The sequence below is a fragment of the Bactrocera dorsalis genome, chromosome 1 (assembly GCF_023373825.1).
Source record: "Bactrocera dorsalis isolate Fly_Bdor chromosome 1, ASM2337382v1, whole genome shotgun sequence".
NCBI classification, from domain to species: domain Eukaryota; kingdom Metazoa; phylum Arthropoda; class Insecta; order Diptera; family Tephritidae; genus Bactrocera; species Bactrocera dorsalis.
This window is the reverse complement of record NC_064303.1, coordinates 41806195-41831416: the sequence shown is the minus strand read 5'-3', so window position 1 is coordinate 41831416 and position 25222 is coordinate 41806195. Positions and strand designations below refer to the sequence as shown.

The 25222-nt window shown below is 38.9% G+C and overlaps 1 protein-coding gene across 2 annotated transcripts in view; it reads right to left on the bottom strand.

Moving 5' to 3' along the window:
- The window catches only part of LOC125780377 (uncharacterized), an 83007-nt gene that overhangs the window by 12290 nt on the left and 45495 nt on the right, over positions 1–25222 (bottom strand). Inside the window, exon 1 of one of the 2 annotated variants that reach the window (XM_049462676.1) lies at positions 4433–4538. The exons of the other annotated variant lie outside the window; for it this stretch is intronic. The gene's annotated coding sequence lies outside the window, so the exon portion shown is untranslated. Of the gene's footprint in view, positions 1–4432; positions 4539–25222 lie in introns of those variants that run through there. 2 annotated transcript variants of the gene reach the window in all.

Genomic DNA, 25222 nt, shown 5'->3' with positions numbered 1-25222 from the left:
AACGGACCTGCAACATCCATTGCGACTCGTTCAAATGGTGATCCCACGTTGTACTGTTGTAGCCTACCGCGACTTTTGGCTTTAGGACCTTTAGCTGCCATGCACTCTACGCAATTACTAATCCATTCTGCTATGGAATCTCGACAACCGATCCAGTAGAACCGCTGTTTAATCTTCTCTATAGTTTTTGTAATTCCAAGGTGCCCTCCACTAGGTCCATTGTGATATTCTTTCAACACTTTCGGGATCATGGACTTCGGTACTATGATCAACAGACGAGACTGTTTGCCATCTTCACTTTCCCAGGTACGATGAAGGTATCCATTAACGAGGTTTATGCTGTTCCATTGGGCCCAATATGCTTTTGCCGTTGGACTCTCGCTACTTATTTGTTCCTTTGGTGGTCGTACCCCATTTTCTTTGGCTATTATCAGCTTTGTAAGATCAGGGTCCTCCAGCTGATTGATTCTGATGCGGTGAGGAGTCCAATCATCTTCAGGTTCTATATTCAGTAATCGCACGTCGATTATAAATACCTTCTTTTCCTTCTGATTTGGAGCAATGTTTACATTCCAGTGGACAAGGGCGACGTGATAATGCATCCGCATTTTTGTGGTGAATCCCCTTTCGATGTTCCGTTTCGAAGTCGTAATTCTGTAATCTTTCGATCCATCGTGCAATTTGGCCTTCCGGATTCCTAAACTGTAATAACCATTTTAATGCTGCATGATCAGTCCTCAGCAAGAATCGTTGTCCATACAAATACTTGTGGAAATGTTTTACACATTCCACCACAGCTAGTAGTTCTTTTCGCGTCACACAGTAGTTTTTCTCTGGTTTCCCGAGCACTCTGCTGTAATACCCAATTACTCTTTCTTGTCCGTCGATGAGCTGAGACAGGACACCTCCAATTCCATAAGCGCTCGCATCTGTATCCAGGATGAATTTCTTTCCAGGTATTGGATAAGCTAACATCGGTGCCGTACAAAGTAGTTCTTTCAGCTGCTCAAACGCTTTTTCTTGTTCCAACTGCCATACAAACGGGCGATTCTTCTTTGTTAAATCATGTAAACTTCTAGCCACGTTCGCAAATCCAGGTACAAAACGGCGGTAATACGTGCATAAGCCGAGGAAGCTGCGGAGTTCATGTATGTTGGTGGGTTGAGGCCAATCTTTAACTGCTTTTATTTTTCCCTCCTCGGTGTGAATCCCCTCAGTTGACACTTTATGTCCGAGATATGTGACCTGCTTCTTCCATAATGAACACTTTTTGGGATTCAAGCGTAATCCGGCTGATGCTATTCGCTGAAAGACTTCCTCTAGATTTTTCAGATGATCATCAAAACTTTTTCCCATGATGATAATGTCATCAAGATACACCAAACATGTCTTCCAGTTGAGTCCTTTTAACACATGTTCCATCAGTCGCTCGAACGTTGCAGGCGCATTACATAACCCAAATGGCATCACAGAGAATTCCCACAACCCGTCGCCCATACTAAAAGCGGTCTTTTCACAGTCACATTCATCGATCTCGACTTGCCAATATCCACTTTGTAGATCTAATGTAGAAAACCATTTCGCTCCAGACAAGGTGTCTAATGTATCGTCGATTCTTGGTAGAGGATAACTGTCTTTCTTTGTGACATCATTCAACTTCCTATAATCTACGCAGAAACGGGTGCTACCATCTTTCTTTTTAACTAAGACGATAGGTGAGCTCCATGGACTTATTGAAGGTTCGATTACACCGTTTTTGTGCATGTCTTCAATAATTTTGTTAGCATCCTCACGTTTTGCTAGTGGAACCCTACGCGGAGCTTGTCGGATTGGTTTAGCGTCTCCAGTATTTATGCGATGTTTGACAATGCCGGTTCTTCCTGTGTTTCCTTCGTTTGCAAATATGGATGCGTATTTTTCTAATAGTTTTTCTGCTTTTAATTTTTCATTTCCATGCAGTTCGTTCAGCAAATTATTTAGGAGTGTAGGACTTATCTGTTGTGGCTCAATAGTAGGCTTCTGTTCTGACCGTTCGCATCGTGCTATTGCACTTACATTCTGGCACTGTCCAATTACTGCTCCTTTCTTCAGCCTTATAGGCGTGTTGAATTCATTCACTACTCTGACCGGAATGGTGGCGTCTTCTCTAGTTTTCACAAGCGTTCTTCCTACCAATATGGGTGTATCTATTTTTGTTGGTTCCACAATCCACAACTCTTCAGTCCCACCTCCTCCATTCACTTTAGCCCATACAATCGCCTCAGATTTTGGTGGAATACTCTGATTATCATCAACAATCACCCTCTTACTTTCAACGTTGGTCACATATCCGGTGTTTATAGGCATCTCCATGTTCTGGCAAAACAGCATTTGCTTGTTTAAATCCAAAGTAACCCCGTGATCAATCATGAAATCTACTCCCATTATAATTTCATCCGTGATTTCTGCTACGATAAAGGTGTGATTAACTTCCAGGGTACCAATCATCACTTCGCAAAACACTTTTCCCGCGACAGCTGCTTCCTCCCCGGTGGCCGTTCGAAGCTTGCAACCGACTAATGGTTCAACCGTTCCTCTTACCACATCCGGTCGGATAATTGAATGTGTGGCACCAGTATCCAAAGTAAGCGTTGACAGTCGTCCATTTACGATGCCGTTGATAGTAAGATTGTTGTCATGGCGACCTATTTGTGATATCGAGATGGCGGGGCAAATAGTTTTGGGAACCAGCTCACGCCCCTTTGAACTGTTCCGTTTTAGTTTAACGACTTGTGAGATGTGGATGCTCCGTCCTCGTTATCTGTTGGTTGTTTCCGTTTTGATGGGTTTACTTTTATGTTGCAATTCCGGGCAAAGTGACCCGCTTTTCCACAGTTGAAACATCTGCCTGTTGTATTTACTCGCGGTGCAGCAATTGCCTTCAGAGTCTTCAACATTTCTTCCATCAGCGCCGGTTGTTCCATTTCAACCCTTTGTACTTTGTGTGCTGGTTTACTTAGTAGGGAAGCTGTTTCCTGTGTGAGGGCGTGCGAAACCGTTTCAGCAAACGTTCTTTTTGGCAAGGCATATGTGGCGCGTTTGGTGTCCACATCACGAATTCCATTTATGAAACATTGAATTTTTACCCTCTCAATGTAATCCACAGGTGCATCTGCATTTGCCAAATGAGCCAGTCGTTCTATTTCAGTTGCGAACTCTTGCAATGACTCGTTCATCTTCTGACCCCTATTTTGCAGTTCGATCTGGTATATTTGTTTCCGGTGCTCACTACCATAACGTCTTTCTATCGCACTCATCAATGCCTCATAGTTGTCCCGTTCACAGTCTGGAATAGTCTGAAGGATTTCTGCTGCCGGTCCTTTCAATGATACAAACAAGGACGCCACTTTGTCCGCTGCATTCCAGTTATTGGCCGTTGCTGTCTTTTCAAACTGAAGTTTGAAAATTTGAAATGGAATACTTCCATCGAATGTGGGTGCCTTCAATCTTTGATTATTTGTTGATGGTGCAGGGCCATGCAGTTGCAGTTCTCGCACACGATTACTTAATTGAAGAACTTCTGCTTTTAAATTTTCTTCGTCATTTTTTAAAGTGCTTAATTCGTCTTCAAATTTTGAAAATTTCTCTTGCACTTGTTTTTGTAGTTGTGTAGTATTTTCCGTGATCTGTTGTACCAAACGATGTTGTTGTGTAAGGCGAGACTCTAACTGTGATGTATTTTCAGCTATTTGCTGTGCCAGACGATTTTCGGTTTGCACTGCATTGTCTGCTATTTGTGATGTATTTTCAGCTATTTGCTGTGCCAGACGATTTTCTGTTTGCACTGCATTCTCTGCCATTTGCTTAATAGCCACTAACAGCATGTTCATGTCCACACTTGATGATGTTCGTTGTTCTTCTACTTTTTCTTCTACCTTTGTAGAAGTTTCTGGGCCATCAAATTCGAATTCGTCGACATTAATTCCATCCGCTTCCATTGCTTCACGTAATCGTGCCTGCAGATCCGCCTTTTGCCCGCTTATCGGCAAATTACGCCCCTCCAGTTCCTTTTTTAATTGCTGAATTCTCAATTCTCCGAATTTAACCATTTTGAATTTGGATTATTTGACAATCCCACTTCTGACACCAATTGTTACGAATTTACTCTTGCTAGTTTACTTTGTTAGGTTCGTATCTCTGGATTGACAAATAAAATCAACACTGTTTAATTTAATTCAACAACTCTTTATTTCACAACTCGTCTACACTATAACAGTTTACTCTTAGCACTGATTGATTACGTTGGCGTTGCCACGGCTTATATAGCCACACACTTCTCGCTGATGCCGACGTGTCCTTCTAGAATATCGCGTCTGGAAATTACCAGAACATACGGCTATACGGCGCCAGACGCAAGCAGACAGTCGCGGCGCCAGACTCAGCAATTGTTTACCTAGACAAGCAGACAGTGCGGCGCCAGATGTCTATTGTTTCGACGAGCAGACAGCCGTGGCGCCAGATGTCTACAACAAGACAAATGCTATTCCATATACCTACAGCTATTGTTCATAGTCAGGGATGCATATAGTAATACAAATATAACTTAATACTACTTTTGTAACAGTAATATTTAATAGATCCAATTTAATATGTTGTTTGGAGTAGCGTAGTAGATGTAAATATTACTATAATTATAAATTATAAGTACAAATAAATGTAATACTAGTAGAAAGTATAGTAAATACTAATAAATGTTGTGATTTTATTTTGTACCTATATGGGTGATATAGGCCTATAGGGGAACCGAGCACCCAAAACTAACTAACGTAACGCGCCTTTTGTATATCTCAGCGGTGGGGTGGAAATTACAAACTCCCAAAACATTTACTAAAAATTCCCTAACACATTTCTTCCATAGTGGCATCATTGGCAAATGTTATAAAAAATGTGGACTTTGACAGCGCTCTCTCGAATCAAAGAGTTTCGTATCAATTTATCCATGCGTTCCACTTGAACGTTCGTTGTTGAGTTATGCATTGGCGTCAATTCATGTGTAATTTGAACCCTGCAAGACGGAGGTAACAGATTGCACAAACACATTGAAACATTTTCAGCTGTTCACTAACACTGTTACATTTTTTGGAATTTTCAATTAAATGGGATAATACGTAAGTAAGATAGAGAAAAACTATCGACATTCTAAACTTATTGTAATGTCAACTAGCTAGAATAGGAGAGACGAATACCCAATTTTACTCCCGAAATCCGGGGATGCTATTCTAAATCCCAGCCGTGAATATTTTATAGTGAACATTTGCCTACATATTTATTTAATTGAATTTTCATTGTATTATTTAATTTTGTCTCTCTGCTGTGTTTGTTTCAATTATATAGTACATTTATGTAAATAAAAAGATTAAATATTTTGTAACCAATTATCAATACACTAAATGTGTATTTATTGTCTTATTTAATTTTCTTTCTTTTAATATACATATGTTCAATTAAGTTTTTATTTAAGGAACGAATCCTAAAATATATTCTAGCTCTGAAAAATAATTCTTTTAATTTCGAGCTACAATTTACAAAATGACTTAAATCTATGTGCTTCTGGATGCAATTTGTGCATATATGCACAACCATCATCCATCATGCATGGATAGAACCATCAAATATTGTGGTACCGTCACCATCGTCTGGCGGCCATTAAAAAATATATTTATGTTTTCTAGATATAATCCAAAAGCTCGATGCCATTGAGACCTGTCTCACTGCAATTTAAAAGTCCCTAACAAACAAAGTAAGTAACGCAGTATTACATTACCAATTTAAAACAGAAGCTAATTTTTATATATTAATTTTCTAGATGCCAGAAAAGGCCGAGATGCAGACGCAGAGTAAATTATTGCGCGCATGCCGCGTCATAGCGGCAAAGACGAACCTTTCAATTAGCCGCTTCGGTTTCACGGTTTCACCGGTGACTTGGAGGATGAGCATTACAAGGAGCTCGCGTCGAAATTGCCCATGTTATCGGAAGAGCACGTGTGCTTCGGGGAAGACAAACATTCACAAATGAAAATGGATATTAGTTTTAAGTTGAACATATTAGCTTTGAGTTGTAAATATTAGTTCTAAGTTGCACATATTAGTTTTAAGTTGTATATATTAGTTCTAAGTTGTACTATTTTTTTTTTAAGTTGAAGTCTCTAAATTTACTTTTACAAATATGCTTTTTTAACTAACTTATAACTTTTATACTGAATTAAATTTAATCTTATGTTTAAGTAAATATGTATAATTTTGTTATTAAATAAAACGAAATAATAAAATAAAAACTGAGTTTTATTTAAAAGAATTGAATTTGCTAAAAGTAATAAATGGGTGATAGATAATCTTGTTATTGCTTGCTCCTGCTAACATGTTTATATGTTATAGGTAACAAACTGATAACCAAAATAATAACACTAACAGATATTCGGGTAACAAATACTTTTTGTTATCCATAACACATAGGTAAGCTATGCGCTAACAAAATAATTTGTTACCCGTAACATACTGTGAAGAGATTTGCTAACAAATGTGTGTATTCTGTTAGAACAAGGCAGCATGCGATATTTGCCATTGGTTAGAGCGAGATAACTATTGAACATCAAATAGATATTTGTTACTTTTTCCCCACTCTCTGAACAAAAGTAACAAATATTTTAACGAATGCAAAAGTGAACAATAACAAGTCGCTTACACTTTTGCTAACAGCTACCCGTCTTGCAGGGAAGTCTGTTATACATTGCCTTCGCGACGTTGACTACGATCTGTATTATTATTGTTGTGTGAAAATTTCCCATAAAAATATTAATTATTAAAATAAATAGTAATTTATTTTTACATAAGTCAATTATAATAATATTAATTAATATAAAAAATTAAATATTACTGCATTAATAATAAATTTTTAACTATTAATAAAAAATAAAAGTCATTCAGCAACATTTTTTTTACTATTTATTTCATCTAATACATCAAATATCGTATCTTTTTTGAATCTGTTCCGGTAAACATTATTTTTACATCATTCATTAACCTCAGATAATTCTCTGCCATAGAGTGAAAAACAAATTCGTTGTACATTGAAGCAACAGATGGTTAATAACATGATACAAAAAGTCGGTGCAACAAATTTTTATTATAAGTAATGTTACAAAAGTAGTATTAAGTTGTATTTGTATTGCTATATGCATCCCTTATTATGAACAATAGTTGTAGGTATATGGAATAGCATTTGTCTTGTTATAGACATCTGGCGCCGCACTGTCTGCTTGAACAATTGCAGAGTCTGGAGCCGCGGCTGTCTGCTTGTCTGCATTTGGCGCCGTATAGCATTATGTTCTGGTAATTTCCAGACGCAATATTCTAGAAGGACACGTCGGCATCAGCGAGAAGTGCGTGGCTATATAAGCCGTGGCAGCACCAACGTAATCAATCAGTGCTAAGAGTAAACTGCTATAGTGTAGACGAGTTGTGAAATAAAGAGTTGTTGAATTAAATTAAACGGCTTTTATTTGTCAATCCAGAGATACGAACCTAGTAAAGTAAAACTAGCAAAGAGTAAATTCGTAACAATAATAATATTATAAATTATATATAAAATCGTTATCACTTCTGATATTGGATAATAATAGAAATATGTCAAATTGTCAGACCGTAAAAAGACGAGATTCGCTCAACAATTTGCTTCGCTTTGCTTTACTACTCCTCGATATGAACGTAATTTGTAATATATTTTCCGGTTAAAAAATTAATACTCAATAAAAGTAATGAAAACCCCTGAACCCTAAAAAGATAACACTCCTAAACAATCCCATTTAACTCTTTTAACGCCTAAATTTAGGGTGAAAACCTCTAAGATGGTATACTGCAGTTCAATTTGGTATTTACTTTTGCGTGATATCACAAAAATTAAAAACTATCAATTCTATGCCCTGTGCGAATTTTACTGAAGCTATGTTTTATATGCAATGCTTGTCTATACTAAGTATGCATAACTGAGTATATAAATTTGCTACCCTGTAACTTTTGAAGTGACCAAATTATGGCTAGCAGTTATTTTTCGTACGGCTATAATTCTGTTTGTTTATTTTGAGAGAGTACTGCCCTGTTTGCTAAATTACTTGCATCAGTGTGGTTTGGAGAAATTTTAATTTTTTTCTGTGCATTCTAATTTTATTACTACTTTTTTAATCAATCAATTTTTTTTGATTTTTTATAATCAATCAATTGTCCCCTCTTAAATGAAAGGTGAAAGCTATATTAACTAGCTAATCTTAAAATTTACATTAGTTCCTTAAGTGTTTTTGAAAGTCGAAAGTTTTTTATTGTTTCCACCTTTTTCGGATTCACTGTAATCCTGTAAAAATCAATCAATTTTTTTTGATTTTTTATAATCAATCAATTGTCCCCTCTTAAATGAAAGGTGAAAGGTATATTAACTGGCTAATCTTAAAATTTACATTAGTTCCTTAAGTGTTTTTGAAAGTCGAAAGTTTTTTATTGTTTCCATCTTTTTCGGATTCACTGTAATCCTGTTGTGTTTAATTATGTACCCAAAATACTCACTGCGTCTTGAAAAAATTTTGACTTTTCCTCTGAAACTTTCATATTGCGTTGCATAGTGATATCCCAGGGAACTGTGAAGCAGTTGAACTAGGCAGAACAGACATTACCGTACATTTAAACTCCGGAGATGAGAAAATGTATGTGTCTGGCCACTTGATATCCATTCGAAAAAAAATGTTAGAAATTTAGCTAATTTAGTCTCGGTGGAGTCAATCCGTAACTTGCTCAACAAGCAGCAAACGTGGCATGAATTGAATATGTGCCGCTCTTGACGGCTATTAAAATGTAAAAGGAATTATCCTGTAATACTATTGTGAACTGTTGACTTGAATTCATTTGGAGGTTGTGCATATTTGCTTAGCTATCAGGTTCTAACTGCTTCCCGATTCGCATAGTCCTTATGAATGCATCGTTTTGGTTTTCTGGTAAACATCGCTAACACATATGTATGCACTGTTTGACGCAATTATTTGATCGCCTCCAGGGCACTTTAATGAGTTCAAGCGATAATTGCATTTACCAAAATTGCAAACGATTTTGAATTGAAATACATAAGGCGTATTCTCTGCTCTTGCTAAACTCTTACACGGTACACGAATTGCAGAATTTTCCGCTTGGTGTAACGGCACAACAACAAATACACGCAGCAAATTATTTGCAAAGGTTGTAAAATATGCCAAAACCCATGTTTATTTTGTGTAATCGTGCAATCTTGCAAGAGCAACAGAATCCCCTTATAATAATCTAATTACAGTACTTGTCCAATAAATTACGAACGAGAGCAAAAAAACAAAAATATATATATATATACATGGCGACAAAATATTGAATATGATTCAATACAAAAATATAATAATTTAAGTTTAATGTATATAGCGTATAAAAAATAAATTTTTTCTAAAATTAGCCAAATATTTATGTTTTTATTAATGATTAAAGTTAGAACTATTTTTTACTTCGTTCGTAATTTATTGGACAAGTACTGTACATACTGTTACGAATTTACTCTTGCTAGTTTACTTTGTTAGGCTCGTATCTCTGGATTGACAAATAAAATCAACACTGTTTAATTTAATTCAACAACTCTTTATTTCACAACTCGTCTACACTATAGCAGTTTACTCTTAGCACTGATTGATTACGTTGGCGCTGCCACGGCTTATATAGCCACGCACTTCTCGCTGATGCCGACGTGTCCTTCTAGAATATTGCGCCTGGAAATTTCCAGAACATACGGCTATACGGCGCCAGACGCAAGCAGACAGCCGCGGCGCCAGACTCAGCAATTGTTGATAGACAAGCAGACAGTGCGGCGCCAGATGTCTATTGTTTCGACAAGCAGACAGTCGCGGCGCCAGATGTCTACAACAAGACAAATGCTATTCCATATACCTACAGCTATTGTTCATAATAAGGGATGCATATAGCAATACAAATATAACTTAATACTACTTTTTGTAACACTGCCCTCCACTAAAGCCTAATCGTCCCGATTAGGCACAAATCCTCTTGAACCAAATGGGGCGAGCCTCTCCAAATGTACTACTTTGATTTTACATCGTGCTTTTCCATTTCTTTGTATGCGGTATACCACGTCTTTAAGTCGTTTCATCACCATATAGGGTCCTTCCCAGGCTGTTTGCAGTTTCGGGGACAAGCCTTTCTTTCGAAGTGGATTGTACAACAGGACCAGATCACCTTCTTCAAAACCTTTTGAATTTGCCGCTTGATCGAACCGGTCCTTCATCTTATTGCTCATCAGATGCGTATGCTGTCTTACCATTAGATGCAATTCATTCATTTCTTCCTTTAAGGCAGAACAATAATCTCCATCATTTCTTACAGCTGTAGGATTCGTTCCAAACTTAAGATCAGCAGGGAGTCGCAGATCAGATCCGAAAATAATCTTTGCTGGCGTGTAACCAGTTGTCTCGTGCTTCGCTGAACGATACGCCAGCAGGAACATCTGGATGCACTTGTCCCAATTCCGTTGATCTTTATCAACGATTTTCCGCAGATGTTCTTCGAGCGTTCGGTTGAATCTCTCCACCATTCCATCTGATTTTGGATGTAACGCTGTTGTCCGTGTCTTGTGGATGCCCAATAACGTACAGACTTCTTGGAAAATGGAAGATTCGAAATTTCTGCCTTGATCTGAGTGTAATTCGACGGGCACTCCGAACCTTGTTATCCAATTTTCTACAAACGCTTCGGCTACTGTCTTCGCTTCCTGGTTTGGTAAGGCATATACTTCTGGCCATTTACTGAAATAGTCCATGACAACCAGTAGATATTTGTTTCCGGCCGTACTGGTTGGGAACGGACCTGCAACATCCATTGCGACTCGTTCAAATGGTGATCCCACGTTGTACTGTTGTAGCCTACCGCGACTTTTGGCTTTAGGACCTTTAGCTGCCATGCACTCTACGCAATTACTTATCCATTCTGCTATGGAATCTCGAAAACCGATCCAGTAGAACCGTTGTTTAATCTTCTCTATAGTTTTTGTAATTCCAAGGTGCCCTCCACTAGGTCCATTGTGATATTATTTCAATACTTTTGGGATCATGGACTTCGGTACTATGATCAGCAGACGAGACTGTTTGCCATCTTCGCTTTCCTAGGTACGATGAAGGTATCCATTAACGAGGTTTATGCTGTTCCATTGTGCCCAATATGCTTTTGCCGTTGGACTCTCGTTACTTATTTGTTCCTTTGGTGGTCGTACCCCATTTTCTTTGGCCATTACCAGCTTTGCAAGATCAGGGTCCTCCAGCTGATTGATTCTGATGCGATGAGGAGTCCAATCATCTTCAGGTTCTATATTCAGTAATCGCACGTCGATTATACCTTCTTTTCCCTCTGATTTGGAGCAATGTTTACATTCCAGTGGACAAGGGCGACGTGATAATGCATCCGCATTTTTGTGGTGAATCCCCTTTCGATGTTCCGTTTCGAAGTCGTAATTCTGTAATCTTTCGATCCATCGTGCAATTGGGCCTTCCGGATTCTTAAACTGTAATAACCATTTTAATGCTGCATGATCAGTCCTCAGCAAGAATCGTTGTCCATACAAATACTTGTGGAAATGTTTTACGCATTCCACCACAGCTAGTAGTTCTTTTCGCGTCACACAGTAGTTTTTCTCTGGTTTCCCGAGCACTCTGCTGTAATACCCAATTACTCTTTCTTGTCCGTCGATGAGCTGAGACAGGACACCTCCAATTCCATAAGCGCTCGGATCTGTATCCAGGATGAATTTCTTTCCAGGTATTGGATAAACCAACATCGGCGCCGTACAAAGTAATTCTTTAAGCTGCTCAAACGCTTTTTCTTGTTCCAACTGCCATACAAACGGGCGATTCTTCTTTGTTAAATCATGTAAACTTCTAGCCACGTTCGCAAATCCAGCTACGAAACGGCGGTAATACGTGCATAAGCCGAGGAAGCTGCGGAATTCATGTATGTTGGTGGGTTGAGGCCAATCTTTAACTGCTTTTATTTTTCCCTCCTCGGTGTGAATCCCCTCAGTTGACACTTTATGTCCGAGATATGTGACCTGCTTCTTCCATAATGAACACTTTTTGGGATTCAAGCGTAATCCGGCTGATGCTATTCGCTGAAAGACTTCCTCTAGATTTTTCAGATGATCATCAAAACTTTTTCCCATGATGATAATGTCATCAAGATACACCAAACATGTCTTCCAGTTGAGTCCTTTTAACACATGTTCCATCAGTCGCTCGAACGTTGCAGGCGCATTACATAACCCAAATGGCATCACAGAGAATTCCCATAACCCGTCGCCCATACTGAAAGCGGTCTTTTCACGGTCACGTTCATCAATCTCGACTTGCCAATATCCACTTTGTAGATCTAATGTAGAAAACCATTTCGCTCCAGACAAGGTGTCTAATGTATCGTCGATTCTCGGTAGAGGATAACTGTCTTTCTTTGTGACATCATTCAACTTCCTATAATCTACGCAGAAACGGGTGCTACCATCTTTCTTTTTAACTAAGACGATAGGTGAGCTCCATGGACTTATTGAAGGTTCGATTACACCGTTTTTGTGCATGTCTTCAATAATTTTGTTAGCATCTTCACGTTTTGCTAGTGGAACCCTACGCGGAGCTTGCCGGATTGGTTTAGCGTCTCCGGTATTTATGCGATGTTTGACAATGCTCGTTCTTCCTGTGTTGTTTCCTTCGTTTGCAAATATGGATGCGTATTTTTCTAATAGTTTTTCTGCTTTTAATTTTTCATTTCCATGCAGTTCGTTCAGCAAATTATTTAGGAGTGTAGGACTTATCTGCTGTGGCTCAATAGTAGGCTTCTGTTGTGACTGTTCGCATCGTGCTATTGCACTTATATTCTGGCACTGTCCAATTACTGCTCCTTTCTTCAGACTTATAGGCGTGTTGAATTCATTCACTACTCTGACCGGAATGGTGGCGTCTTCTCTAATTTTCACAAGCGTTCTTCCTACCAATATGGGTGTATCTATTTTTGTTGGTTCCACAATCCACAATTCTTCAGTCCCACCTCCTCCATTCACTTTAGCCCATACAATCGCCTCAGATTTTGGTGGAATACTCTGATTATCATCAACAATCACCCTCTTACTTTCAACGTTGGTCACATATCCGGTGTTTATAGGCATCTCCATGTTCTGGCAAAACAGCATTTGCTTGTTTAAATCCAAAGTAACCCCGTGATCAATCATGAAATCTACTCCCATTATAATTTCATCCGTGATTTCTGCTACGATGAAGGTGTGATTAACTTCCAGGGTACCAATTATGACTTCGCAGAACACTTTTCCCGCAACAGCTGCTTCCTCTCCAGTGGCCGTACGAAGCTTGCAACCAACTAATGGTTCAACCGTTCCTCTCACCACATCCGGTCGGATAATTGAATGTGTGGCACCAGTATCCAAAGTAAGCGTTGACAGTCGTCCATTTACGATGCCGTTGATAGTAAGATTGTTGTCATGGCGATGTGATATCGAAATGGCGGGGCAAATAGTTGTGGGAACCAGCTCACGCCCCTTTGAACTGTTCCGTTTTAGTTTAACGACTTGTGAGATGTGGATGCTCCGTCCTCGTTATCTGTTGGTTGTTTCCGTTTTGATGGGTTTACCTTTATATTGCAATTTCGGGCAAAGTGACCCGCTTTTCCACAGTTGAAACATCTGCCTGTTGTATTTACTCGCGGTGCAGCAATTGTCTTCAGAGTCTTTAATATTTCCTCCATCAGCGCCGGTTGTTCCATTTCAACCCTTTGTACTTTGTGTGCTGGTTTACTTAGTAGGGAAGCTGTTTCCTGTGTGAGGGCGTGCGAAACCGTTTCAGCAAACGTTCTTTTTGGCAATGCATATGTAGCGCGTTTGGTGTCCACATCACGAATTCCATTTATGAAACATTGAATTTTTACCCTCTCAATGTATTCCACAGGTGCATCTGCATTTGCCAAATGAGCCAGTCGTTCGATTTCAGTTGCGAACTCTTGCAATGACTCGTTCATTTTCTGACCCCTATTTGGCAGCTCGATCTGGTATATTTGTTTCCGCTGCTCACTACCATATCGTCTTTCTATCGCACTCATCAATGCCTCATAGTTGTCCCGTTCACAGTCTGGAATAGTCTGAAGGATTTCTGCCGCAGGTCCTTTCAATGATACAAACAAGGACGCCACCTTGTCCGCTGCATTCCAATTATTGGCCATTGCTGTCTTTTCAAATTGAAGTTTGAAAATTTGAAATGGAATACTTCCATCGAATGTGGGTGCCTTCAATTTTTGATTATTTGTTGATGGTGCAGGGCCATGTAGTTGCAGTTCTCGCACACGATTACTCAGTTGAAGAAATTCCGATCTTAAATTTTCTTCGTCATTTTTTAAAGTGCTTAATTCGTCTTCAAATTTTGAAAATTTCTCTTGCACTTGTGTATTATTTTCTGTAATCTGTTGTGCCAAACGCTTTTCTAACTGCGTATTATTTTCAGTCATTTGTTGTGTAAGGCAAGACTTTAACTGTGATGTATTTTCAGCTATTTGCGTTATTTGCTGTGCCAGACGATTTTCTGCCTGCACTGCATTTTCCGCATTTTCTGCCATTTGCTGTGCCAGACGATTTTCTGTTTGCACTGCATTTTCTGCCATTTGCTTAATAGCCACTAACAACGTGTTCATGTCTACACTTGATGATGTTCGTTGTTCTTCTTTGTAGAAGTTTGTAGAAGTTTCTGGCCCAACAAATTCGAACTCGTCCACATTAATTCCATCCGCTTCCATTGCTTCACGTAATCGTGCCTGCAGATCCGCCTTTTGCCCGCTTATCGGCAAATTACGCTCCTCCAGTTCCTTTTTTAATTGCTGAATTCTCAATTCTCCGAATTTAACCATCTTGAATTTGGATTATTTGACAATCCCACTTCTGACACCAATTGTTACGAATTTACTCTTGCTAGTTTACTTTGTTAGGTTCGTATCTCTGGATTGACAAATAAAATCAACACTGTTTAATTTAATTCAACAACTCTTTATTTCACAACTCGTCTACACTATAGCAGTTTACTCTTAGCACTGATTGATTACGTTGGCGCTGCCACGGCTTATATAGCCACGCACTTCTCGCTGATGCCGACGTGTCCTTCTAGAATATTGCGCCTGGAAATTTCCAGAACATACGGCTATACGGCGCCAGACGCAAGCAGACAGCCGCGGCGCCAGACTCAGCAATTGTTGATAGACAAGCAGACAGTGCGGCGCCAGATGTCTATTGTTTCGACAAGCAGACAGTCGCGGCGCCAGATGTCTACAACAAGACAAATGCTATTCCATATACCTACAGCTATTGTTCATAATAAGGGATGCATATAGCAATACAAATACAAATTAATACTACTTTTTGTAACAATACTATACATAGTGTTACGAATTTACTCTTGCTAGTTTACTTTGTTAGGTTCGTATCTCTGGATTGACAAATAAAATCAACACTGTTTAATTTAATTCAACAACTCTTTATTTCACAACTCGTCTACACTATAGCAGTTTACTCTTAGCACTGATTCATTACGTTGGCGCTGCCACGGCTTATATAGCCACGCACTTCTCGCTGATGCCGACGTGTCCTTCTAGAATATCGCGTCTGGAAATTACCAGAACATACGGCTATACGGCGCCAGACGCAAGCAGACAGTCGCGGCGCCAGACTCAGCAATTGTTTAACTAGACGAGCAGACAGTGTGGCGCCAGATGTCTACAACAAGACAAATGCTATTCCATATACCTACAGCTATTGTTCATAATCAGGGATGCATATAGTAATACAAATACAACTTAATACTACTTTTTGTAACACTGCCCTCCACTAAAGCCTAATCGTCCCGATTAGGCACAAATCCTCTTGAACCAAATGGGGCAAGCCTCTCCAAATGTACTACTTTCATTTTACATCGTGCTTTTCCCATTTCTTTGTATGCGGTATACCACGTCATTAAGTCGTTTCATCACCATATAGGGTCCTTCCCAGGCTGTCTGCAATTTCGGGGACAAGCCTTTCTTTCGAAGTGGATTGTACAACAGGACCAGATCACCTTCTTCAAAACCTTTTGAATTTGCCGCTTGATCGAACCGGTCCTTCATCTTATTGCTCATCAGATGCGTATGCTGTCTTACCATTAGATGCAATTCATTCATTTCTTCCTTTAAGGCAGAACAATAATCTCCATCATTTCTTACAGCTGTAGGATTCGTTCCAAACTTAAGATCAGCAGGGAGTCGCAGATCAGATCCAAAAATAATCTTTGCTGGCGTGTAACCAGTTGTCTCGTGCTTCGCTGAACGATACGCCAGCAGGAACATCTGGATGCACTTGTCCCAATTCCGTTGATCTTTATCAACGATTTTCCGCAGATGTTCTTTGAGCGTTCGGTTGAATCTCTCTACCATCCCATCTGATTGTGGGTGTAACGCTGTTGTCCGTGTCTTGTGGATGCCCAATAATGTACAGACTTCTTGGAAAATGGAAGATTCGAAATTCCTGCCTTGATCTGAGTGTAATTCGACGGGCACTCCGAATCTTGTTATCCAATTTTCTACAAACGCTTCGGCTCCTGTCTTCGCTTCTTGGTTTGGTAAGGCATATACTTCTGGCCATTTACTGAAATAATCCATGACAACCAGTAGATATTTGTTTCCGGCCGTACTGGTTGGAAACGGACCTGCAACATCCATTGCGACTCGTTCAAATGGTGATCCCACGTTGTACTGTTGTAGCCTACCGCGACTTTTGGCTTTAGGACCTTTAGCTGCCATGCACTCTACGCAATTACTTATCCATTCTGCTATGGAATCTCGACAACCGATCCAGTAGAACCGCTGTTTAATCTTCTCTATAGTTTTTGTAATTCCAAGGTGCCCTCCACTAGGTCCATTGTGATATTCTTTCAACACTTTCGGGATCATGGACTTCGGTACTATGATCAACAGACGAGACTGTTTGCCATCTTCACTTTCCCAGGTACGATGAAGGTATCCATTAACGAGGTTTATGCTGTTCCATTGGGCCCAATATGCTTTTGCAGTTGGACTCTCGCTACTTATTTGTTCCTTTGGTGGTCGTACCCCATTTTCTTTGGCCATTACCAGCTTTGCAAGATCAGGGTCCTCCAGCTGATTGATTCTGATGCGGTGAGGAGTCCAATCATCTTCAGGTTCTATATTCAGTAATCGCACGTCGATTATACCTTCTTTTCCCTCTGATTTGGAGCTATGTTTACGTTCCAGTGGACAAGGGCGACGCGATAATGCATCCGCATTTTTGTGGTGAATCCTCTTTCGGTGTTCTGTTGGTTGATTCCGTTTTGATGGGTTTACCTTTATATTGCAATTACGGGCAAAGTGACCCGCTTTTCCACAGTTGAAACATCTGCCTGTTGTATTTACTCGCTGTGCAGCAATTGTCTTCAGAGTCTTCAATATTTCTTCCATCAGCGCCGGTTGTTCCATTTCAACCCTTTGTACCTTGTGTGCTGGTTTACTTAGTAGGGAAGCTGTTTCCTGTGTGAGGGCGTGCGAAACCGTTTCAGCAAACGTTCTTTTTGGCAATGCATATGTGGCGCGTTTGGTGTCCACATCACGAATTCCATTTATGAAACATTGAATTTTTACCCTCTCAATGTAATCCACAGGTGCATCTGCATTTGCCAAATGAGCCAGTCGTTCTATTTCAGTTGCGAACTCTTGCAATGACTCGTTCATTTTCTGACCCCTATTTTGCAGTTCGATCTGGTATATTTGTTTCCGGTGCTCACTACCATATCGTCTTTCTATCGCACTCATCAATGCCTCATAGTTGTCCCGTTCACAGTCTGGAATAGTCTGAAGGATTTCTGCCGCAGGCCCTTTCAATGATACAAACAAGGACGCCACTTTGTCCGCTGCATTCCAGTTATTGGCCATTGCTGTCTTTTCAAACTGAAGTTTGAAAATTTGAAATGGAATACTTCCATCGAATGTGGGTGCCTTCAATCTTGGATTATTTGTTGATGGTGCAGGGCCATGCAGTTGCAGTTCTCGCATACGATTACTCAGTTGAAGAAATTCTGATCTTAAATTTTCTTCGTCATTTTTTATTGTGCTTAATTCGTCTTCAAATTTTGAAAATTTCTCTTGCACTTGTGTATTATTTTCTGTAATCTGTTGTACCAAACGCTTTTCTAACTACTTATTATTTTCAGTCATTTGTTGTGTAAGGCAAGACTTCAACTGCACTGCATTTTCTGCCATTTGCTGTGCCAGACGATTTTCTGTTTGCACTGCATTTTCTGCCATTTGCTTAATAGCCACTAACAACGTGTTCATGTCTACACTTGATGATGTTCGTTGTTCTTCTACTTTCTCTTCTACCTTTGTAGAAGTTTCTGGCCCAACAAATTCGAACTCGTCCACATTAATTCCATCCACTTCCATTGCTTCACGTAATCGTGCCTGCAGATCCGCCTTTTGCCCGCTTATCGGCAAATTACGCTCCTCCAGTTCCTTTTTTAATTGCTGAATTCTCAATTCTCCGAATTTAACCATCTTGAATTTGGATTATTTGACAATCCCACTTCTGACACCAATTGTTACGAATTTACTCTTGCTAGTTTACTTTGTTAGGTTCGTATCTCTGGATTGACAAATAAAATCAACACTGTTTAATTTAATTCAACAACTCTTTATTTCACAACTCGTCTACACTATAGCAGTTTACTCTTAGCACTGATTCATTACGTTGGCGCTGCCACGGCTTATATAGCCACGCACTTCTCGCTGATGCCGACGTGTCCTTCTAGAATATCGCGTCTGGAAATTACCAGAACATACGGCTATACGGCGCCAGACGCAAGCAGACAGTCGCGGCGCCAGACTCAGCAATTGTTTAACTAGACGAGCAGACAGTGTGGCGCCAGATGTCTACAACAAGACAAATGCTATTCCATATACCTACAGCTATTGTTCATAATCAGGGATGCATATAGTAATACAAATACAACTTAATACTACTTTTTGTAACAATAGGTAAGCTATGCGCTAACAAAATAATTTGTTACCCGTAACATACTGTGAAGAGATTTGCTAACAAATGTGTGTATTCTGTTACAACAAGGCAGCATGCGATATTTGCCATTGGTTAGAGCGAGATAACTATTGAACATCAAATAAATATGTGTTACTTTTTCCCCACTCTCTGAACAAAAGTAACAAATATTTTAACGAATGCAAAAGTGAACAATAACAAGTCGCTTACACTTTTGCTAACAGCTACCCGTCTTGCAGGGAAGTCTGTTATACATTGCCTTCGCGACGTTGACTACGATCTGTATTATTATTGTTGTGTGAAAATTTCCCATAAAAATATTAATTATTAAAATAAATAGTAATTTATTTTTACATAAGTCAATTATAATAATATTAATTAATATAAAAAATTAAATATTACTGCATTAATAATAAATTTTTAACTATTAATAAAAAATAAAAGTCATTCAGCAACATTTTTTTTACTATTTATTTCATCTAATACATCAAATATCGTATCTTTTTTGAATCTGTTCCGGTAAACATTATTTTTACATCATTCATTAACCTCAGATAATTCTCTGCCATAGAGTGAAAAACAAATTCGTTGTACATTGAAGCAACAGATGGTTAATAACATGATACAAAAAGTCGGTGCAACAAATTTTTATTATAAGTAATGTTACAAAAGTAGTATTAAGTTGTATTTGTATTGCTATATGCATCCCTTATTATGTCTTGTTATAGACATCTGGCGCCGCAGCCGTCTGCTCGAACAATTGCAGAGTCTGGCGCCGCGGCTGTCTGCTTGTCTGCATTTGGCGCCGTATAGCATTATGTTCTGGTAATTTCCAGACGCAATATTCTAGAAGGACACGTCGGCATCAGCGAGAAGTGCGTGGCTATATAAGCCGTGGCAGCGCCAACGTAATCAATCAGTGCTAAGAGTAAACTGCTATAGTGTAGACGAGTTGTGAAATAAAGAGTTCTTGAATTAAATTAAACGGCTTTTATTTGTCAATCCAGAGATACGAACCTAGTAAAGTAAAACTAGCAAAGAGTAAATTCGTAACAATTGGTGTCAGAAGTGGGATTGTCAAATAATCCAAATTCAAGATGGTTAAATTCGGAGAATTGAGAATTCAGCATTTGAAAAAGGAACTGGAGGAGCGTAAATTGCCGATAAGCGGGCAAAAGGCGGATCTGCAGGCACGATTACGTGAAGCAATGGAAGCGGATGGAATTAATGGGGACGAGTTCGAATTTGATGGGCCAGAAACTTCTACAAAGGTAGAAGAAAAAGTAGAAGAACAACGAACATCACAGCAAATAGCAGAAAATACATCGAGTGTGGACATGAACATGCTGTTAGTGGCTATACAGAAAATAGCTGAAAATACAGAAAATGCAGTGCAAACAGAAAATCGTCTGGCACAGCAAATAGCTGAAAATACATCACAAATAGCAGACAATGCAGTGCAAACCGAAAATCGTCTGGCACAGCAAATAGCTGAAAATACATCACAGTTAAAGTCTTGCCTTACACAACAAATGACTGAAAATAATACGCAGTTAGAAAAGCGTTTGGCACAACAGATTACAGAAAATAATACACAAGTGCAAGAGAAATTTTCAAAATTTGAAGACGAATTAAGCACTTTAAAAAATGACGAAGAAAATTTAAAATCAGAAGTTCTTCAGTTAAGTAATCGTGTGCGAGAACTGCAACTACATGGCCCTGCACCATCAACAAATAATCAAAGATTGAAGGCACCCACATTCGATGGAAGTATTCCATTTCAAATTTTCAAACTTCAGTTTGAAAAGACAGCAATGGCCAATAACTGGAATGCAGCGGACAAAGTGGCGTCCTTGTTTGTATCATTGAAAGGACCTGCGGCAGAAATCCTTCAGACTATTCCAGACTGTGAACGGGACAACTATGAGGCATTGATGAGTGCGATAGAAAGACGATATGGTAGCGAGCAGCGGAAACAAATATACCAGATCGAACTGCAAAATAGGGGTCAGAAAATGAACGAGTCATTGCAAGAGTTCGCAACTGAAATAGAACGACTGGCTCATTTGGCAAATGCAGATGCACCTGTGGATTACATTGAGAGGGTAAAAATTCAATGTTTCATAAATGGAATTCGTGATGTGGACACCAAACGCGCTACATATGCATTGCCAAAAAGAACGTTTGCTGAAACGGTTTCGCACGCCCTCACACAGGAAACAGCTTCCCTACTAAGTAAACCAGCACACAAAGTACAAAGGGTTGAAATGGAACAACCGGCGCTGATGGAAGAAATATTGAAGACTCTGAAGACAATTGCTGCGTCGCGAGTAAATACAACAGGAAGATGTTTCAACTGTGGAAAAGCGGGTCACTTTGCCCGAAATTGCAATATAAAGGTAAACCCATCAAAACGGAAACAACCAACAGATAACGAGGACGGAGCATCCACATCTCACAAGTCGTTAAACTAAAACGGAACAGTTCAAAGGGGCGTGAGCTGGTTCCCACAACTATTTGCCCCGCCATCTCTATATCACAAATAGGTCGCCATGACAACAATCTTACTATCAACGGCATCGTAAATGGACGACTGTCAACGCTTACTTTGGATACTGGTGCCACACATTCAATTATCCGACCGGATGTGGTAAGAGGAACGGTTGAACCATTAGTCGGTTGCAAGCTTCGAACGGCCACCGGAGAGGAAGCAGCTGTCACGGGAAAAGTGTTTTGCGAAGTGATGATTGGTACCCTGGAAGTTAATCACACCTTCATCGTAGCAGAAATCACGGATGAAATTATAATGGGAAGGACCCTATATGGTGATGAAACGACTTAATGACGTGGTATACCGCATACAAAGAAATGGAAAAGCACGATGTAAAATGAAAGTAGTACATTTGGAGAGGCTCGCCCCATTTGGTTCAAGAGGATTTGTGCCTAATTGGGACGATTAGGCTTTAGTGGAGGGCAGTGTTACAAAAGTAGTATTAAGTTGTATTTGTATTGCTATATGCATCCCTTATTATGAACAATAGTTGTAGGTATATGGAATAGCATTTGTCTTGTTATAGACATCTGGCGCCGCACTGTCTGCTTGAACAATTGCAGAGTCTGGCGCCGCGGCTGTCTGCTTGTCTGCATTTGGCGCCGTATAGCATTATGTTCTGGTAATTTCCAGACGCAATATTCTAGAAGGACACGTCGGCATCAGCGAGAAGTGCGTGGCTATATAAGCCGTGGCAGCGCCAACGTAATCAATCAGTGCTAAGAGTAAACTGCTATAGTGTAGACGAGTTGTGAAATAAAGAGTTGTTGAATTAAATTAAACGGCTTTTATTTGTCAATCCAGAGATACGAACCTAGTAAAGTAAAACTAGCAAAGAGTAAATTCGTAACAATAATAATATTATAAATTATATATAAAATCGTTATCACTTCTGACATTGGATAATAATAGAAATATGTCAAATTGTCAGACCGTAAAAAGACGAGATTCGCTCAACAATTTGCTTCGCTTTGCTTTACTACTCCTCGATATGAACGTAATTTGTAATATATTTTCCGGTTAAAAAATTAATACTCAATAAAAGTAAAGAAAACCCCTGAACATTAAAAAGATAACACTCCTAAACAATCCCATTTAACTCTTTTAACGCCTAAATTTAGGGTGAAAACCTCTAAGATGGTATACTGCAGTTCAATTTGGTATTTACTTTTGCGTGATATCACAAATATTAAAAACTATCAATTCTATGCCCTGTGCGAATTTTACTGAAGCTATGTTTTATATGCAATGCTTGTCTATACTAAGTATGCATAACTGAGTATATAAATTTGCTACCCTGTAACTTTTGAAGTGACCAAATTATGGCTAGCAGTTATTTTTCGTACGGCTATAATTCTGTTTGTTTATTTTGAGAGAGTACTGCCCTGTTTGCTAAATTACTTGCATCAGTGTGGTTTGGAGAAATTTTAATTTTTTTCTGTGCATTCTAATTTTATTACTACTTTTTTAATCAATCAATTTTTTTTTATTTTTTATAATCAATCAATTGTCCCCTCTTAAATGAAAGGTGAAAGCTATATTAACTAGCTAATCTTAAAATTTACATTAGTTCCTTAAGTGTTTTTGAAAGTCGAAAGTTTTTTATTGTTTCCACCTTTTTCGGATTCACTGTAATCCTGTAAAAATCAATCAATTTTTTTTGATTTTTTATAATCAATCAATTGTCCCCTCTTAAATGAAAGGTGAAAGGTATATTAACTGGCTAATCTTAAAATTTACATTAGTTCCTTAAGTGTTTTTGAAAGTCGAAAGTTTTTTATTGTTTCCATCTTTTTCGGATTCACTGTAATCCTGTTGTGTTTAATTATGTACCCAAAATACTCACTGCGTCTTGAAAAAATTTTGACTTTTCCTCTGAAACTTTCATATTGCGTTGCATAGTGATATCCCAGGGAACTGTGAAGCAGTTGAACTAGGCAGAACAGACATTACCGTACATTTAAACTCCGGAGATGAGAAAATGTATGTGTCTGGCCACTTGATATCCATTCGAAAAAAAAATGTTAGAAATTTAGCTAATTTAGTCTCGGTGGAGTCAATCCGTAACTTGCTCAACAAGCAGCAAACGTGGCATGAATTGAATATGTGCCGCTCTTGACGGCTATTAAAATGTAAAAGGAATTATCCTGTAATACTATTGTGAACTGTTGACTTGAATTCATTTAGAGGTTGTGCACATTTGCTTAGCTATCAGGTTCTAACTGCTTCCCCATTCGCATAGTCCTTATGAATGCATCGTTTTGGTTTTCTGGTAAACATCGCTAACACATATGTATGCACTGTTTGACGCAATTATTTGATCGCCTCCAGGGCACTTTAATGAGTTCAAGCCATAATTGCATTTACCAAAATTGCAAACGATTTTGAATTGAAATACATAAGGCGTATTCTCTGCTCTTGCTAAACTCTTACACGGTACACGAATTGCAGAATTTTCCGCTTGGTGTAACGGCACAACAACAAATACAAGCAGCAAATTATTTGCAAAGGCTGTAAAATATGCCAAAACCCATGTTTATTTTGTGTAATCGTGCAATCTTGCAAGATGCAGAATCCCCTTATAATAATCTAATTACATACTATACAAATGAAAATTAAATTAAATAAATATTAAGGAAGATTCGGTTGGCCTAAACGACATATCGCATTAACGCATGAACCAAGAACCTGGAGGCGAACTATCAAAATAAGGCTAATCAACTTTTTCTTAGATACTTAACCATTTTTGATAAACCAGTAAGATCCAAAGTTGTTAAATATTTTATTCATACAGGTGGTGCAAGACCTATCTGCGTTCCATTAGTAAAAAGTGATGTGCTTAACACTTAGTGTGCGATAGACTGCAAGCGACTTCTGTCAGATATTAAAATACACACGTTCTTATGGACACAGTTATTTTGACAGCTGCGCGACTACACGTCTGCAGGCCAACAGTTGTCGCTCTCGCTAACTTCAATTCTCTTGCTCTTGCAAAACCCGGTGCACGGTGCAAGAATTGCAGATTTACAACGGCACAACAACAAACACACGCAGAAAAATATTTGCAAGGGCTGTGAAATATGTCAGACCAAAACCCATGTATATTTGCGTGCAATGTCACGCAAAAATAAAATTGCAACCCAGTTGTAGTTGCCATTTTACATAAAAACATATTACGTCGTTAAATTGTTGAGAAAGGTAAATTTTAATTAGATTTCATAATTTCTATTTAAATTATAAAGTTTTGTTACAGTTTTTTTTGTTAAAAATGTATGCAGAAGGTGCGCCAATTCACAATAGCCATGCACAATAGTCATTTACAATAAATTGACTGAATCAGTCGCTCATATATCACTAGATTCTGCAATGGGTGCTCTCGTGCCCTTGTATATTTCGGTGTAGTATTGTTGCAATCTGCAATCTTGCAAGAGCAAGAGAATACCCCTAATATATTTTTATATTTGCCAAGAGTTGACAGTAGAGAGATGAGG